The sequence below is a fragment of the Erinaceus europaeus genome, chromosome 1 (genome assembly GCF_950295315.1).
Source record: "Erinaceus europaeus chromosome 1, mEriEur2.1, whole genome shotgun sequence".
Taxonomy (NCBI): Eukaryota; Metazoa; Chordata; class Mammalia; order Eulipotyphla; family Erinaceidae; genus Erinaceus; species Erinaceus europaeus.
The window spans coordinates 137,749,476-137,769,663 of NC_080162.1; positions in this window are offsets into that span (position 1 = coordinate 137,749,476).

Consider the following 20,188-nt stretch of genomic DNA (forward strand, 5'->3'; position numbering starts at 1 on the left):
TCCAGATGCTACCATGATGCCAATTGGACATCCCTGGACAGATGACTCCACCTATGTGTCCTCTAGCTCCACTTCCCCAGAGCCCCGCCCCACTAGGGAAAGAGCAAGGCAGGCTGGGAGTATGGATCAGCCTGTCAACACCCATGTTCAGAGGGGAAGCAATTACAGAAGCCAGACCTTCCACCTTCTGTACCCCACAATGACCCTGGGTCCATACTCCCACAGGGTTAAAGAATAGGAAAGCTCTCAGAGTATGGGGTGGGATTCAGAGCTCTGGTAGTGGGAATATACTCTGGTTATATATTCTTATACTCTTATAAGAATATAAGAATATAAGTATATATTCTTATACTCTGGTCTTGTCAGTGTTTCTATTTTATAAATAAATAAATAAATAAGAAAATGTGAATGAATGAGTCATTAGTAGATACCCTCTAACTGTTAAGGGTGTTTTCAGAGTTTCAATAAACAACTCTAATGAAGGAAAATAACAAACTTTCCCACATGTCTTTATGTGTATATAAGACCCTATGATATACTGATGGAGATATTTTTTAGATGTTAAAACCAGATTGACATGTCCAAGTAAACCAATACTATAAATTAGAGTCCTGTGATCTAACTCTGGAGAAAATATCTGTGTTGTGAATTTGTTTATAATATAGAGCATATCCCAGGAAAAAAGAATAATTCACTGAGCAATTCAATTATAACCTCAAATAAGAAAGTGGTAAAAATGAATGTTCATAAAGACTCTGGAAGGGATTTTTTTTTTTATAAAGGAAAGTATTATGCCCAGATTTTAAAATCCTGTTCCCGCAGAGAGGAGGCCAGAATCACACGTAAAAGCAAAGAGTCTTTATTGAAACAAGCTTAAGCCTGGACTACATGCACTTCCCAATAGTGACATGTGAACCCAGAAGAGAGGCAGACAGATTATTTTTATGCACATCAGGAAGGGGGAACTTGGGGGGCAGTCACTTAAAGTTCAGACTTGCTTGTCAAGGAGTTCTTTGACCACAGTCCTAGACTACAGTCTAGCAGTCTAATCTGTTAAGCAAATTTTGGGTTTTGGGGTTGTCATGACCTTTGTTTACAGAACTATTGCTGATAAGTAAAAACATGGAGACTGGTTTCTCAAGGATAAGGTGCAGAGCAGCTGTAACTTGTTGGGTTATAATATGGAGGAACTTCACGGACAATATGAAGTAACAGTGGCCCTCACAGAAAGAAATGTATTAACTTTGAGCTATATAAAAATATAATTGAGAACAGAGAATAGTAACCCCAAGCAGAGAGTACCAAATTTCTCAGATAACAATTTCAGAACAGACTATAGTATCAGAACAGAATAGATACTAAGACCTATATCGACCTGGAAAGACTGGTGAGTTTCTGGTTTACACAAATCCCCTGGTGTTAGTGTGGTTTTTTTTTTTTTTTTTTTTTTTTACCAAGGAAAGACCTTACTTCAGTAGCTATGTTGAGGTTTTACTGACTCTAATTGTAGTATAAAAATGTAAAGGACCTGATGAAAACAGAACTTACAGAGAGTCCAGAACTAGAGCAAAGAAGAATCAAAAGTAATTAATTCAGATTATCCATAGTCTAATAATTCAGCAAAAACATTTTTCTTCTTGGCTTGGCAGTGAAAGCATCTAATATTATGTATATTATTGAACTAACACTACAGATTTAAAGCTTGAATTGTTGACATTTATAATGAGAATGCACCAATGTTCAGTGAGGCCCAAAATTGATTTAACAAGGGAATATTAATTATAAAAAACCCTTTCTTAAATAGAATAGAAAACCATGAGAAATTGAAAACCAATAGAATACTAGTGAGAGTGGCATTTTTGTACATGCTGTTAAACTCTAGTGGAGAATAGACATACTACATTATACTTGATACATTAAAGATGTTAATTACAGAGAAGTGGAAAAGTCTGGTCTGTTATTAAGTTGTTGATAAAACCATGTGTGGCTTCCTTTTCTTTTCATGATATATTTTAGAGTCAAATTCAAATTATGAAGTTGGAAAAACAACCAAAAAAAAAAAACCTTATGCCCCAAAATAAATTTTATTTTAAGCAGGCATTTTACACAGCTCTTCAGCATGACCAACAATTTATATAATCTCTACTGAGTCACCAAAAGAAACTGGCAAGATTGACCTAAATGCTTTTGATGTGCAGCAAAGAGACTAAGAAAATCATAGAAATGCATGTCGAAATCACATCTGATGTTTACTACTTTGGGAGGAGACCCTTTCCCTAGTCTCCTTTGTAAGACTTATAGGATTCCTTATTGATTGCATAAATTACTGGTCTCTAAGATTCGAATCCCATTTTTCTTAGGCTTTCTCATTTTGATATTCTGGATTACATATACCAAGAATGAAGGGAAACGATGTGACCAAGAGAGAAACAAAGGAAGAGAAGATGATGAGTCACCCTACTCAAGGTGTCTTCTTGCAACAAGTAGTTTTTAAAGTCTCTGTATAGTGCATTTTTGGCTCAGGGGAATGTCAGTTTCAAGAATGTTTAAAATTCCTTCGTCTGACAATTTCAAGGATCTCTGGGAATTATCTGTTAAGAAATATTGGCCACAAGAAAACACAAAATTTGTAATTATGATATGTCTCTCTGAATAAGTCACAAATAGTTTTTCAAAGTAGTTCAGACAATTATAATGTATACATAACAAGAAGTAAAAACATCATATAAGACTTGTGAGGGGGTTCCCGGAAGATGGCGGTCTGAGAAGCTGCTAGTGGCTTGAGCTCTGATCACATCTTCTGGAAACAGTAGGATTTTCTGCCTTTAGTAGGCCAGTCAATAAGGGGTCCTAGCAGTGACACCAAGGAGGTGACTATAACTTAATTTGGGTTAAGAATTAGAGTAGCGGTGGCGCGGACTAGCAGGCGGGTTGCTCCAGACTTCCCAGGCTGCGGCAGGCAAGGCAGGTGCGCCAGGCACTGTCCTCGGCCCAGGAAGGTGGCTCCTCTGCCGGTTGCAGAGCGCTGCTGGGTGGCCAGCAGAGGGCCAGGAGGGAGCACTGTAGCTTGGGGGCTTTCTCTTGGGAGTCTCCGGGGACCACCATGACCCTGAGGGCGGATCCGAGGACATCCTTGAGTACAGCTCTCGTTGGATCAAAAGGACTTGGAGCTAGTTTTCATCTTTGAGAAATCCTTTAAAAAATCTTCGGGGGGGGGGGGGGGTTTCCCGGAATATGGCAGACTGAGAAGCTGCTAGTGGCTGAGCTCTGACCACATCTCTTGGAAACAGTAGGATTTTCTGCTTTTAGCAGGCCAGCCAATAAGGGGTCCTAGCGGCGACACCAAGGAGGTGACTATAACTTAATTTGGGTTAAGAATTAGAATAGGGAAAAAAGGGGGAAAAAAAAAGGGAAAAAAATTTTTTTCCTCCTTTTAATTTTCAAACATACCTCCTTCCCGCCCCCCCCCCCCCCATAATCAGTCCTTTTCTTTACCAAATTCCTGTCCCACCAGGGAGTATCATTAATTCTAAGTCTATACACTTCTGAAACCTCTAGCCTTTTTTCTTTCTAAGTAGCCAACCCCCCCACCTCACCCTGCATAGCTAATTAAATAATTAAAAATAGATACATTAAAAAAACCCTTTCCTTTCACTGCCCTTTTATGACTGTTCTTTTTCTTAGCTTTTTTTTCTCTCTCTTTCTTTCTTTTTTTTTCCCTTTTTCTCATTCTTGTCATCCCTTCTTCCTTAATCCTACAGCTTCCAAAGTCACAGCCCCCAGCCCCCACACCAACAAACAGTGTGCTTTTTTGAATTCACTGATACACATTTGGGAATTTCCTTTCACTGCTCTTTAATTACAGCTCTTTTTCTTATCTTTTCCATTTTCTCTCTCTTGTCTCTCTCTGTCTCTCTCTTTTTTTTTAATCTTGTCATACACTTCTTCCTTCTTCTTTGCCTTTCTGAATTTGTGAATTATTTTGGGGAAGAAATCTGACTCAGAGTGGATTCTCTATGTGTGTATCTCTGCTCTAGTTCCCTTTCCCCTCTTTTTACCCCTAGAATATTCAGTGGATAGTAGATTTGCGTAACTGTCTATTCTTGCTATCCTTCCTTTCTTTTCTCTTTCTTCACTGGGGTTTGGTTACTATTTTTTCACGGACGGGAAAAATTGTTTGGCTAATTGGTAACGATTAAACTACTTCAATACTTGCTTCAGTTGCTACTGTAATTCCTGAGGTTGGTGAGTGCAATTGTCATAAAAGTATTTAGTACAGTGTTACTTGTACTCAAGACACAACTGAGGAACAACAGAGGATAAAAAAAAAGAAACACATAAATCAAAAAAATGGGTAGATCAAAAACAAATAAAACTGCTACTCCAATGAATGAAGACAAGAGCCCAGAAGAAACTACAAATCAGCCAGAAGTAACCATAGATAAGAAAAGTATGCAAGCTATAATAAACTTATTAATCACAGAAATGAAAACAACATTGGAGGAAAGGAATGGCAGTAATAGGGAAACAACAGTTGAGACCCCCAAGGAAAATACTGATTATCTTGAGGCAATTAGAGAACTGAAAGCTGAAAGAGCTGTAATGAAGAAAGAAGCTGAGGCAAGGGAAAGCAGACTAACAGAAGCAGAAAACAGAATTAGTCAGACAGAGGATGAGCTAGAGAAAACAAAGAAAGAGGTAAAAGATCTTAAAAAGAGATTGAGAGACACTGAAAACAACAACAGAGACATATGGGATGATCTCAAAAGAAGTAACATTTGTATAATTGGCCTGTCAGAGGAAGAAAGAGAGGAAGGGGAAGCAAACATTCTAGAGGAAATAATAGAAGAAAACTTCCCAGACCTGAATAACAGAAAGGACATCAAGATTCAAGAGGCCCAGAGAGTACCAAACAGAATCAACCCAGACCTGAAGACACCAAGACACATCATAGTCACAATGAGAAGAAGTAAGGATAAAGAAAGGATCCTAAAGGCTGCAAGAGAGAAACAAAAAGTCACATACAAGGGAAAAACCCATAAGATTATCTGCAGACTTCTCCACTCAAACTCTAAAATCCAGAAGGGAATGGCAAGATATCTATCAAGCCCTGAATGAAAAAGGGTTTCAACCAAGGATAATATATCCTGCTAGACTTTCATTCAAACTAGATGGAGGGATCAAAACCTTCTTAGATAAACAACAGTTAAAGGAGGCAACCATCACCAAGCCGGCCCTGAAAGAGGTTCTAGGAGATCCAAAAGGCTAACAAACATATGAAAAACTGCTCTAGGTTCCTGTATGCCTAACTCAATCCATACCAAATAATATTGCATCCGCTGATCACAACCTAACCAACGCAACGATTGCCACCTCAACATGCTTCACCTCAGACTGTGTCCAGAGACTTCACGTGTTGAATGACAACCCTTCAGCTTCATTACCTGGGTGAGACCTTTCTTTTTATAGTATACTCTAATTTCATCTCAGGTGGTTCACTTTCTAACAAAGTCCCATAACCTAGATATACACCAATTTCTGTGAGAGAGAGCTTATGTTCACACGTATCCATAAACTACTGCAAAATATATACCTGAAAGCAGAAGTACACTAGAGTTTGCAGTGAGTACCTCCCTAACACTTCCTCTCCACTATTCCAAGCTTCGGGTCCATGAGTGCTCAACAATTTGGCTTCGTATGTTGACTCTCTTTTCAATCACCGGGTTCCAGATGCCACCAGGATGCTGGCCAGGCTTCCTTGGATTGAAGACCCCACCAATGTGTCCTGGAGCTCAGCTTCCCCAGAGACACACCCTACTAGGGAAAGAGGGAGGCAGACTGGGAGTATGGACCGGCCAGTCAACGCCCATGTTCAGCGGGGAAGCAATTACAGAAGCCAGACCTTCTACCTTCTGCAACCCTCAATGACCCCGGGTCCATTGAGAGATAGAGAATGGGAAAGCTACCATGGGAGGGGGTGGGTTATGGAGATTGGGTGGTGGGAATTGTGTGGAAGTTGTACCCCTCCTACCCTGTGGTTTTGCTAATTTATCCTTTCTTAAATAAAAAATAAAATAAAAAAATTAAAAAAGAAGTAAAAACATGACCCTTAATCTATTTTTCCTTTTTGTCAGTATGGTGTGCTTTCTTCAGGAAAATTTCTCAGTGTGAATCCAACCATACTCAGTAGTGTTTTGTTACAAAAAGTAAAGATCAGAATACGTATACATTTCTACCCTGAATAACATAAGCTTTGAAGTTCTTCCTTGTTAGAATCTCATTCCTTTTATCAACTACAAAATATTCTGTAGTGTTAAAGCATAACTCATTTACTCTTTGAGGGAGATTTATGTTTATATAACTTTCTCCTTTTTTAATGAATTAATTAAACTTACATATGCCTATAACTAGTACTATAAATATGTCTGTAGGGTAGATCCTTAGGTGTGAAGATATTGAGTAAAATGAATATTTTTGAAATTTGATAGTTCTCTAAATGAATGTGTTGATTAGTATTCTCATGCAATATTATTAACAGACTTGTTTTCTTATAATTTTATCTACTCTCCATAGTGCAACTGTTTTAAATCTATGATAATTTAATAGATGGCAAATACTATATCATTTTTAATTGCCATAAAAATAATGCTATCTTCTATGCTTGGTCAAATCATTCCTTGAAATTATTTGATACCCATATGTTTTAAATTCTTGCTGCATAATCATTTTGTATCTACTGTAATAGATATTTTAATGCCATTCTTGTAGGTTTTTAGAGTGTTCTGATATATGGCATATTTAATGGTGGTCTGACTGCTTATAGAAGACCTTTCAGAACTTCTTTCAGGGAAAGCTTGGTGATAATTGATTCTTTCAACTATTGCTTGTCTGAGAAGGTTTCTATGCCTCCATCTAGTCTGAATGGCAATCTAGCAGGATATAGTAGTCCTGGTTGAAAACCTTTCTCATTGAGCATTTGATTGATATCTTGCCATTCTCTTCTGGCCTGTAGTGTTTGTGAGGAAAAGCCTGCTGCTAATCTGACAGGTTTTCTTCTTAGGTGACTATTTGTTTTTCTCTTGCAGCCTTCAGGATTTTCTTTATCCTTATTTCTTTCCATTCTAAATATGAAGTGTCTTGGTGTCTTTAAGTCTGGGTTAATTCTGTTTGGGACCCTCTTGACTTCTTGAACCTCATGTCTGATTTTGTCTAGAGTAGAGAAGTTCTCAGCTATTATGTCCTGAAGAATGCTTTCTTTTCTCCCTCTCTTTCTTCCTCTGGTAAGCCAATAATGCATATATTATTTCTTTTGAAGTCATCCCATAGGTCTCTGTTGTTATTCTCAGTGTATCATAATCTTTTTTTTTTGAGATCTATTACTTCTTTTATAGTTGTCTCTAATTCATCCTCGATCTTGCTAATTCTGTCTTCAGCCTCATTTATCCTATTCTTGCTCCCCTGTACTGTTTTATGTATTTCATCTGTTTTGTTACCCTGTTCTGGTACTCTTTTAGCTTTTTCAGCTAGTTGTGTTCTTAGCTCAACTATTTTAGCTTTCTGCTCTTTAATATCCTTGAAAATAATTAGTGTTTTCTTCCTGGGTCTCATTTGTTGTTTCTGTATTTCTGATGACAATTCTTTCAAACTCTTTACTCACTCCTGTGATTATTTCCTTAACTAGTGTTTGTATGTTGACCTCATTATTTTATTTTATTCAGCCTTTGAGGGGTTTTTAGCTGAACTCTTGCCCTGGTTCATTTCTCCAATATTTCTTCTTATTGGTTTAACCATTCTGTATAGTATATTATGAGGTCCCTCTCTCAGTACTATTCAAATTTCTGGTCACAATTGCCTGGATTGACTTGTGTCTTAAAAGGTTCACATTTGTAGAAATTAAGAGTTGTTTCAGTATTATTTTAATCCCTGAGTTGGATCACAAAGGCCTCTTTTGTTCTTTTTCTTCCCTGTAGGCTATGGGAGCCTGAGGGCTTTTAAACTATAAGTAGGTTTCTTAGCTAAATCCCTCACTCAGACCAAGAGAAAAGCAGGTTTGAGGAGAGATAATACAGTGGTTAGGCAAAGAGTCTCTCACACCCCAAGGATCCAAAGCTCCAGGCTCAATTCAGCTTCTCTGCCAAGCACTGCTAGGCCCTGTGAGTTTCTAAACAAGTCCCGTTTACAGTCTGTAGATTCTAAGGCAACTACTCACTATGGTCTTATGAGGAGAATAATATGGAAATGCTCCCCACCACTAGGCTATAAAGGTGTAGATCTTCTCCTGCATTTCCAGGTCAGTTCTCTGTCCCCTGGTGTCAGCACAAGGCCTCCCCCCTCCTGCTCCAGCCTCTGATGGCAGTAGCAATGGAGACTCACAGTGGCCTTTGGTGGGTTTTAGGGGAGTCCTCTCCTCCCTTCAGTAGTCTTTTTGTTGGTAAAACAGACTGGAGATAGTGCCTCAACCAGTAAACTGCAGGACTGTTACCAGCCACTTAATTTCTCCCTAGGCTCCTCTCTATCCACAAGCCACATGTATTTGCACTCACTGGTGATATGGTGGGTTCCTGAAGTCATTCTAGTCCTGCCTTGTTGCAGTCCCAGATGATATCCTTTGGTATTCCTAGTTGACCTCATATCTACTGTAATAGAAATGCACAAGTTCATAGAGGGAATGTATGTATTTTCTGATATAAAAATAGAGGTGTTATTAGAAAGCAACACGCTTTTCTAAAGGATATTTACAGTTAGTTTGATTTTTTTTTTAATTGGGGTAGTAAATAAAAATTAACTAGATTGGAAAAATTATCGAAGACCTAAGGTAATAACAGCCAAAAAATAAATTATCAGGGTAGATAAAGATTGAGAACTAGGATTTTTGTTTTCATTTCCTTTTTCTTACTTTTGGGGCATCTTGCACATTTTCTTCAGATAGTTAAGATAAGACTTCAAAATCTGGGTTGTCATTGCATCTTTCTTTCCTTCTTTCCACATTGAAATTAGATTATTTAAGATATACACAGTTCAGTGTCTGTTCCTGGAATCAAGGGAAGAGGTCTTCCTCTCACTTACAAATGGAGTGGAAAGGGGAAGTGAGTGTTCTTTCTTTTTCCTCAGCCCTTCGAAAAGCAACTTTTTGTAAATTAAATGCAGGGCACCCAACTTAACAAGTGTGATTGCGATAGTTTTTCTTTTTTATATTGTTTACCTGTGCCTTGAAGTGTTTGTGTCTATGTGTTTATAATATAATAATTTTACTGTTGGGTTAAATGGTTTTGTCTGCTCTTTTTCTCTTATTCAATTTTTTCCCATTGTTGTTGTTGTTGCTGTTGTTGTTGGATAGAACAGAGAGAAATTGAGAGGGGAGGGAAAGACAGTGAGGAGGAGAAAAAGATGGACACCTAGTGCCTGTTCCTGTGTTCACAGTGTGCTTAACCTGGTCTGCTACTGCCTGGCCTCCCTCTTATTCAAATTTCATAGCTACATAACGGGAAAAAAAATAATCCATTGAGTACTTCCAAGTTGTCATCTTACTGTTTGGATCAAGCTATGTTTAAATGAGAGAACAGGTGGCAAAGTTTTACATATATATATATATATATATATAGTTATAAAGGCATTTTAACATTTCTCCTAGAGAAATTAGAACTGGATTAAAGTTCTAATAAAAATTATAAATAGCAGCAAGGTTCAGAAATTCACATAGAAAACTATCCAGACCATACCTCCTAGGAATGTTCTAAAACCCACCATTTCTAAGCACTGGATTTCAAACACTGTATACAATGGCTAGTGCTGTGGGTCTGTAAGAACTTCAAATAAAAACGGAAGAGTGCCGGGCCTTGGTCACTGGGTTAAGCACAGGGTAAGGACCAGCATAGGGATCCAGATTTGAGCCCCTGGCTCCCTACCTGCTTCACAAGGGGTGAAGCAGGTGTGTAGATGTCTTTCACTCTCCTTCTCTGTCTTCCCCTCCTCTCTCGATTTCTCTCTGCCATGTCCAACAACAACAGCAGCAATGGCAGTAATAACAATAACAACAACATCTGAGCAATAAAATAGAGAAAATGCTCACCAGGAGCAGTGGATTCATAGTGCAGGCACTGAGCCCCAGTGATAACCCTGGAGGCAACAACAACAACAAAAAAAGGTACAAATGCGATTATAGATAGATTTTTTTTTTAAAGCAGAGAGATATAGGTACATATTCAAGCTCTGTCACTTTTGTAACTTTGGAGAAGTTATTTAAAGTATTCTCTGCTACTGTTTCCTAATTCATGATAAAGATAATTATTATAGTATTTGCTACATTAATCTTTCTAGGACTTGTGAGGATTAAATATAATGGTTATAAAAACAAGTAATTTTAAAATAACAAGACATGTTATTTCAATTCTTAGAACATTTCAAATATTTCCAACTATAATTTGATTAAAATCCAAATACTTTATCTTGGCTTATCAAGACTTTGCTTGCAAAATTTTAAGTGATAGCTTCCATTTTCTATTCTACAATATTTATTCAAATTTTATGCTATAGTCAAGCCGTCCCCTTTTCAGTTTATTTTACCGACATTTAACAAATTATTTTATTTCATCAGGCAGAGATAGTGAGAGCAGGGAAGTACTCATTTGTGGCTTAAGATGGATGTTGAAGATTGATTCTGGGCCCAGAGAGAGGGTCTCAGGCATACAAATCTGTTAACTCATTTCATTGGCTCTTCCTGCCAGTTTCTTGAACACTAAAAAAAAAAAAGAAAGAATGAAAGAAAGAAAAAAAGTTGGTTTCACTTCAGTATCTGAATTTACTTTTCCATCTCTTTCTCTTCCTCATATTTTTCTCCCCCATACTGTAGCATGGGGGAGAAAACATGTAACAAGTAGTCTACTTGTATTTCAGGTTCTCAGATAAAATTTTTCAGGTCGAAGAATGTATGCATGCTTTAGAGACCTCAGAATACCTGGTAAAACTACCAACTAGGATTCTGTAGTAGGTGAGAAATATTTCTTTAAAATAAAATTTCAGTAAGTGTGTTTGTAGACAAAGCAAATTAAGGTGATTTTCACTACAAACTAAATAACACTAAAAAAAAAGTAATTTCTAAAGGGACATTGTCATACAGAAGGAATATAAATGAATACTGACTAGGTAAAATAGTTGAAATGCTTATTTATTTTTTTTTACAGAACTTATGCACAAGTAAGTTGTACAATATCAGGATAGGGGGTGGGATATGGAGATCGGGTCGTGGGAATTGTGTGGAGCTGTACCCCTCTTATCCTACGGTTTTGTTAATGTCTCCTTTATTAAATAAAAAAATTTAAAAAAAGAAATATAACAAAAATGAATTACAACAGTAGAAAGGCAGAAAGAATAAAAAGTATATAAAATGTTTTAAGACTTCAAAATCTCTACTAAATCTACAGAGAGAAACAATTCCACAATGACACTTCGAGATTTTTGAATAAGATAAACAAAATTGGGAGGGAGAGGAAGATGGCGGCCTGAGAAGTTGCTGACAGCGAGCGCTCTGACGGCATCGTCGGCAACGGTAGGATTTTCTGCCTTTAGCAGGCCAGTTAATAAGGGGTGACACCAAAGAGTGGGTACAGTTTAATTCGGGTTAAGAATTAGAGTAAAGGTGACACGGACTAGCGGGGCTCCAGAATTCCCAGGGCGCCGGGCAAGGAGAGTGCGCCGGGCATTGTCCTCCGCCCGCCCAGGAAGGCGGCTCCTCTACCGGTTGCAGAGCGCGGCGGCAGAGACCCGGAGAGAGCACTTTAGCTCGGGGGCTTCCTCTTGGGAGAATCCAGGGTCCACCGCGACCCTGAGAGCAGATCCAAAGACTTCTTGAGTATAGCTCTCATTGGATCAAAGGATTTGGAGCTAGTTTTCATTTTTGAGAAATCCTTTAAAAAAGTCTGGAGGGGGGGGGTTTCCCGGAAGATGGCGGACTACGGAGAAGCGGCTAGCCTTTGAGCTCCGGACACATCTCGTGTAAACAATAGGATTTTCTGCCTTTAGCAGGCCAGCCAATAAGGGGCCACAGCGGTCATACCAAGGATGTGTCTAATTAATTTGGGTTAAGAATTAGAGTAGGGGAAAAAAAAAAATTCTTTTTTCTTCCTTTTAATTTTCAAGCATACATCCTTCCCGCCGCTCCCCCCGCCCCACCACAAACAGTGCCTGGGACCAGCTACTAGCAGGATACCCCATACCACCAAACAGGTTTTTTTTTTTTTTTTTTTTTTTTTAAACTCACTGATACACATTTGGGAAGTTCCTCGCACTGCTCTTTAATTACAACCCTTCTTCTTATATTCTCCCTTTTCTCTCTCTTATCTCTCTCTATCTCTTTTTTTATTTTTTATTATTACTATTTTTTTTTTTATCCTGTCATACACTTCTTTCTTCCTTGCCTTTCTGAATTTGTGAATTACTTTGGGGAAGAAATCTGACCCAGAGTGGACTTTCTATGTGTGTATCTCTGCTCTAGTTCCCTTTACACTCTTGTTACCCCTAGAATATACACTGGATAGTAGATTTGCATAACTGTCTATTCTTGCTATCCTCTCTTTCTTTTCTCTTTCTTCACTGGGATTTGGTTACTATTTTTTCACGGACTGGAGAAATTTTTTGGCTAACTGGTAATGATTAAACTCCTTCAATACTTACTTCAGTTGCTACTGTAATTCCGGAGGTTGGTGAGTGCAATTGTCATAAAGGTATTTAGTACAGTGCTACTTGTGCTCACAACACAACAACTGAGGAACAACAGAGCATTAAAAAAAAAGAGAGAGAGAGAGAGAAACACATAAATAAAAAAAAATATGGGTAGATTAAAAACAAATAAAACTGCTACCCCAATGAATGAAGACAAGAGCCCAGAAGAAACCATAAATCAATCAGAAGTAACCATAGATAAGAAAAGTATGCAAGCAATAATAAACTTATTAATCACAGAAATGAAAACAACATTGGAGGAAAGGAATGGCAGTATTAGGGAAACAACAGTTGAGACCCCCAAGGAAAATACTGATTATCTTGAGACAATTAGAGAACTGAAAGCTGAAATAGCTGTAATGAAGAAAGAAGCTGAGGCAAGGGAAAGCAGACTAACAGAAGCAGAAAACAGAATTAGTCAGACAGAGGATGAGTTAGAGAAAACTAAGAAAGAGGTGAAAGAGCTTAAAAAGAGATTGAGAGACACTGAAAACAACAACAGAGACATATGGGATGATCTCAAACGAAGTAACATTCGTATAATTGGCCTGCCAGAGGAAGAAAGAGAGGAAGGGGAAGCAAACATTCTAGAGGAAATAATACAAGAAAATTTCCCAGACCTGAATAACAGAAAGGATATCAAGGTGCAAGAGGCCCAGAGAGTACCAAACAGAATCAACCCAGACCTGAAAACACCAAGACACATCATAGTCACAATGAGAAGAAGTAAGGATAAAGAAAGGATCCTAAAGGCTGCAAGAGAGAAACAAAAAGTCACATACAGGGGAAAACCCATAAGACTTTCTGCAGATTTTTCCACTCAAACTCTAAAAGCCAGAAGGGAGTGGCAAGATATCTATCGAGCCCTGAATGAAAAAGGGTTTCAACCAAGGATAATATATCCTGCTAGACTTTCATTCAAGCTAGATGGAGGGATCAAAACCTTCTTAGAGAAACAACAGTTAAAGGAGGCAACTATCACCAAGCCGGCCCTGAAAGAGGTACTAAAAGACCTCTTATAAACAAGAATATCACTATAATACTTGTAATATATCAGAGTAAACAAATCGTTTTTTAGAACAATGGCACTACAATACATTAAATCCATAATATCAATAAATGTCAATGGCTTAAACTCACCCATCAAAAGGCACAGGGTGGGGGGATGGATCAGAAAACATAACCCAACCATATGCTGCTTGCAAGAATCCCATCTGTCACAACAAGATAAACACAGACTTAAAGTGAAAGGATGGAAAACTATCATACAGGCTAACGGTCCACAAAAAAGGGCAGGAACAGCCATTCTCATCTCAGACACGATAGATTTTAAATTAAATAAAGTAATAAAAGATAGGCAAGGACATTACATAATGATTAGAGGATCAATCAGCCAAGAAGACTTAACAATTATTAACATCTATGCACCCAACGAGGGACCATCTAAATACATTAAACACCTACTGAAAGAATTTCAAAAATACATCAATAGTAATACAATAATAGTGGGAGACTTCAATACCCCACTCTCACACTTAGACAGATCAACAAAGCAGAGAACCAATAAAGATACAAGAGAATTGAATGAAGAGATCGACAGACTAGACCTCTTGGACATTTTCAGACTCCTCCACCCCAAAAAACTGGAATACACCTTCTTTTCAAATCCGCATAACACATACTCAAGGATAGACCACATGTTAGGCCACAAAGACAGCATCAATAAATTCAAGAGCATTGAAATCATCCCAAGTATCTTCACAGACCACAGTGGAGTAAAACTAACATTTAACAACAAACGGAAAATTATTAAAAGACATAGAATTTGGAAACTAAACAACATGCTCCTTAAGAACCACTGGGTCAGACACTCACTCAAACAGGAAATTCAAATGTTCCTGGAAACTAATGAAAATGAAGACACAACCTATCAAAATATTTGGGACACAGCGAAAGCAGTACTGAGAGGGAAACTTATAGCCATACAATCACATATTAAACACCAAGAAGAAGCCCAAATGAACGACCTTACTAGACACCTCAAGGACTTAGAGGAAGAGGAACAAAGGAACCCTAAAGCAACCAGAAGGACAGAAATCACTAAAGTTAGAGCAGAAATAAACAACATCGAAAATAAAAGAACCATACAAAAGATCAATGAAGCCAAATGTTGGTTCTTTGAAAGATTAAACAAAATTGACAAACCCCTAGCCAGACTCACCAAACAAAAAAGAGAGAAGACTCAAATTAATAGAATTGTAAACGATGCAGGAGATATCACAACTGACACCACAGAAATCCAGAGAATTCTGTGAAACTTCTATAAAGAACTATATGCCACCAAGCTAGAGAATCTGGAAGAAATGGAACAATTCCTAGAAACCTATGCACTTCCAAAACTGAACCAAGAAGAACTACAAAATCTAAATGCACCAATCACAGACAAAGAAATTGAAACCGTTATTAAGAATCTCCCCAACAACAAAAGTCCTGGACCAGATGGCTTCACAAATGAATTCTACAAAACTTTCAGGAAACAGTTAATACCCATACTTGTTAAGCTATTCCATAAGATTGAAGAAACAGGAATACTCCCTTCCACCTTTTATGAAGCCAACATCACCCTGATACCAAAAGCTGATAGGGACAGAACAAAAAAGGAAAACTACAGACCAATATCTCTGATGAACATAGATGCCAAAATATTAAACAAGATCTTGGCCAACCGGATACAGCAACACATCAAAAAGATTGTTCATCATGACCAAGTGGGATTCATCCCAGGAATGCAAGGCTGGTTCAACATCCGTAAATCAATCAATGTCATTCATCACATCAATAAAAGCAAAGCCAAAAACCACATGATTATCTCAATAGATGCAGAGAAAGCCTTTGACAAAATCCAACACCCATTCATGCTCAAAACTCTACAAAAAATGGGAATAGATGGGAAATTCCTCAAGATAGTGGAGTCTATATATAGCAAACCTACAGCCAACATCATACTCAATGGAGAGAAGCTGAAAGCATTCCCCCTCAGATCGGGGACTAGACAGGGCTGTCCACTGTCACCGTTACTCTTCAACATAGTATTGGAAGTTCTTGCCATAGCAATCAGGCAAGAGAAAGAAATCAAAGGGATACAGATTGGAAGGGAAGAAGTCAAGCTCTCACTATTTGCAGATGATATGATAGTATACATAGAAAGACCTAAAGAATCCAGTAGAAAATTACTGGAAGTTGTTAGGCAATATAGCAAGGTATCAGGCTACAAAATCAATGTACAAAAATCAGTGGCATTTCTTTATGCAAACACTAAATCTGAAGAAGAAGACATCCAGAAATCACTCCCATTTACTGTTTCAGCAAAATCAATCAAATACCTAGGAATAAAGTTGACCAAAGAAGTGAAAGACTTGTATACTGAAAACTATGAGTCGCTACTCAAGGAGATAGAAACTGATACCAAGAAATGGAAAGATATCCCATGCTCATGGATTGGAAGAATAAATATCATCAAAATGAATATTCTCCCCAGAGCCATATAGAAATTTAATGCAACACCCATCAAAGTTCCACCAGGCTTCTTTAAGAGAATAGAACAAACGCTACAATCATTTATCTGGAACCTGAAAACACCTAGAATTGCCAAAACCATCTTAAGGAAAAGAAACAGAAATGGAGGCATCACACTCCCAGACCTTAAACTATATTATAAAGCCATCATCATCAAAACAGCATGGTACTGGAACAAAAATAGGCATACAGACCAGTGGAACAGAATTGAAAGCCCAGAAGTAAATCCCAACACCTATGGGCATCTAATCTTTGATAAGGGGGCCCAAAGGATTAAATGGAAAAAGGAGGCTCTCTTCAATAAATGGTGCTGGAAAAACTGGGTTGAAACATGCAGAAGAATGAAATTGAACCACTTTATCTCACCAGAAACAAAAATCAACTCCAAATGGATCAAAGACCTAGATGTCAGACCAGAAACAATCAAATACTTAGAGGAAAACATTGGTAAAACACTTTCCCACATACACCTCAAGGACATCTTTGATGAATCAAACCCAATTGCAAGGAAGACCAAAGCAGAAACAAACCAATGGGACTACATCAAATTGAAAAGCTTCTGCACATCCAAAGAAACTATTAAACAAACAGAGAGACCCCTCACAGAATGGGAGAAGATCTTCACATGCCAGACATCAGACAAGAAACTAATCACCAAAATATATAAAGAGCTCAGCAAACTTAGCACCAAAAAAGCAAATGACCCCATCCAAAAATGGGCAGAGGAAATGAACAAAACATTCACCACAGAGGAGATCCAAAAGGCTAACAAACATATGAAAAACTGCTCTAGGTCACTGATTATCAGAGAAATGCAAATCAAGACAACACTAAGATACCACCTCACTCCTGTAAGAATGGCATACATCAAAAAGGACAGCAGCAACAAATGCTGGAGAGGATGTGGGGACAGAGGAACCCTTTTACATTGCTGGTGGGAATGTAAATTGGTACAGCCTTTGTGGAGAGCAGTCTGGAAAACTCTCAGAAGGCTAGACATGGACCTCCCATATGACCCAATAATTCCTCTCCTGGGGTTATACCCCAAGGACTCCATAACACCCAACCAAAAAGAGGTGTGTACTCCTATGTTCATAGCAGCACAATTCATAATAGCTAAAACCTGGAAGCAACCCAGGTGCCCAACAACAGATGAGTGGCTGAGAAAGCTGTGGTATATATACACAATGGAATACTATGCAGCTATCAAGAACAATGAACCCACCTTCTCTGACCCATCTTGGACAGAGCTAGAAGGAATTATGTTAAGTGAACTAAGTCAGAAAGATAAAGATGAGTATGGGATGATCCCACTCATCAACAGAAGCTGACTAAGAAGATCTGAAAGGGAAACTAAAAGCAGGACCTGATCAAATTGTAAGTAGGGCACCAAAGTAAAAACCCAGTGGTGAGGGGTAGGCATGTAGCTTCCTGGGCCAGTGGGGGGTGGGAGTGGGCGGGAGGGATGGGTCACAGTCCTTTGGTGGTGGGAATGGTGTTTATGTACACTCCTAGCAAAATGTAGACATATAAATCAGTAGCTAATTAATATGAGAGGGGGAAATCAATTGTATGTCTCAAAGTTTCTCAAAAGACAAACTGAATCTTTTTAATATATAGGCTATGTATTTGATATGTGGACTCTCTCAAAAGCCTAGACCAAGTAGATTAGAAGCTTCCAATAGCACAGCTATATACAAGATACTGGGTACTGTCCAGCAAACCATAACAAAGGGACTTTTCAAAGTTAACCCAATTAACAAATAATGTGATGATAATATTAACTATTGAGTGTCTTTTTGAACCCTAAGACAGCAGGAACCTCACATCTTCACTATAGAGCCCCTACTTCCCCCTGTCCTGGAACCCTTGGATAGGGCCCACTTTCCCGTATGCATCTCCCAATCCAAACCAAATAACATTGCATCTGCCGATCACAACCTAACCAAGGCAACGATTGCTACCTCAACATGCTTCACCTCAGAATGTATCCAGAGACTTCACGTGTGGAATGACAACCCTTCAGCTTCATTACTCGGGTGAGACCTTTCCTTTAATAGTACACTCTAATTTCATCTCAGGTAGCTCACTTTCCAACAAAGTCCCATAACCTAGATATACACCAGTTTCTGTGAGAGAGAGCTTATGTGCACACGTATCCATAAACTACTGCAAAATATATACCTGAAAGCAGGACTACACTAGAGTTTGCAGTGAGTACCTCCCTAACACTTCCTCTCCACTATTCCAAGCTTGGGATCCATGATTGCTCAACAAATTGTTTGGCTTCATATGTTAACTCTGTTTTCAATCACCAGGTTCCAGATGCCACCAGGATGCTGGCTAGGCTTCCCTGGATTGAAGACTCCACCAATGTGTCCTGGAGCTCAGCTTCCCCAGAGTCACACCCTACTAGGGAAAGAGAGAGGCAGACTGGGGGTATGGACCGACCAGTCAATGTCCATGTTCAGCGGGGAAGCAATTACAGAAGCCAGACCTTCTACCTTCTGCATCCCTCAACGACCCTGGGTCCATGCTCCCAGAGGGATAGAGAATGGGAAAGCTATCAGGGGAGGGGGTGGGTTATAGGGATTGGGTGTTGGGAATTGTGTGGAGTTGTACCCCTCCTACCTTATGCTTTTGTTCACTAATCCTTTCTTAAATAAAAAATTAAAAAAAAAAAAAGATAAACAAAATTGATTAATATCTTGCTACACTAATCAAGAACAAGTGCATGAACCCAGGAGTAAAATTAATTTAGCAACAGAAAATCAATCAATTCAATTCACATTGCAAACATAATAAAGAAAAAGATATCATCATCTTACATTTAAATTGAGCCAGCAAATTGGCTCATATGGATAGTGTACTAGCTCTGACATGCTCATAAATCAGGTTCTAAACCAGCCTTCACCACACTGGAGCAAGCTTTGATGCTGTAATCTTTCCTTTCATCTTTGTCTCTCTGAAAAGTGTTTCTCTCTCTCTCTCTTACTTCAATGGTAAGGAGAATGACAAAAAAGTTCAGTACAAAATATTGAAACACTGGTAATGACCAAAATCATACAAAAAGAAAGCAAGCAAGAAAGAAATAACTTAAATAAATAATTTGACAAAAATAAATAAAACACCCAATGTTCATTTAAAGATCAGCTTTCATTAATAAAAACTCTCACTAATCGGGAGCCAGGCAATGGTGCAGCAGGTTAAGTGCACCTGGCAGAAAGTGCATGGACTGGCGTAAGGATCCCAGTTTGAGCCCCCAGCTCTCCACCTGCTGGGGAGTCACTTCACAGGTGGTGAAGCAGGTCTTCAGGTGTCTATCTTTCTCTCCCCCTCTCTGTCTTCCCCTCCTTTCTTCGTTTTTCTGTCTTATTCAACAACAACGACAACAATAATAACTAAAACAATAAAACAACAAGGGCAACAAAAGAGAATAAATAAATAAATATTTTTTAAAACTCTCACTAATCAAGAATATAAAGGAAATTCTTTAACCTGAGAGTTTATATAAATCTACAACTAACACAGGAGTTATTAGTGAAACAGTGCACTCTCAAATATTCCAAAGAAGACCACCAGGATGCCCATTTTTATGCCTGCTATTCAAAGATTTGCTGTTGTTGAATGAATGATTAATTTATATCTGATGATGGCCCTATAGTCATCACCTGATATATGTACACTCTGCTTAATTCTCTTCACCCTACTATCAGATTTTGCTTATACACTCATAGAATATCACTTATACACTTGTAGAATATCTTCTGATAGTAAACAATTACCAGGTAATTTCTGCCTTTCATCTTGCTTTAGAAGAGACATTACCTCACCAAGCAATGGTAAAGCTGCCATATGTTACAAGACATTTAGGATATCTTGTCTTTATTAGATG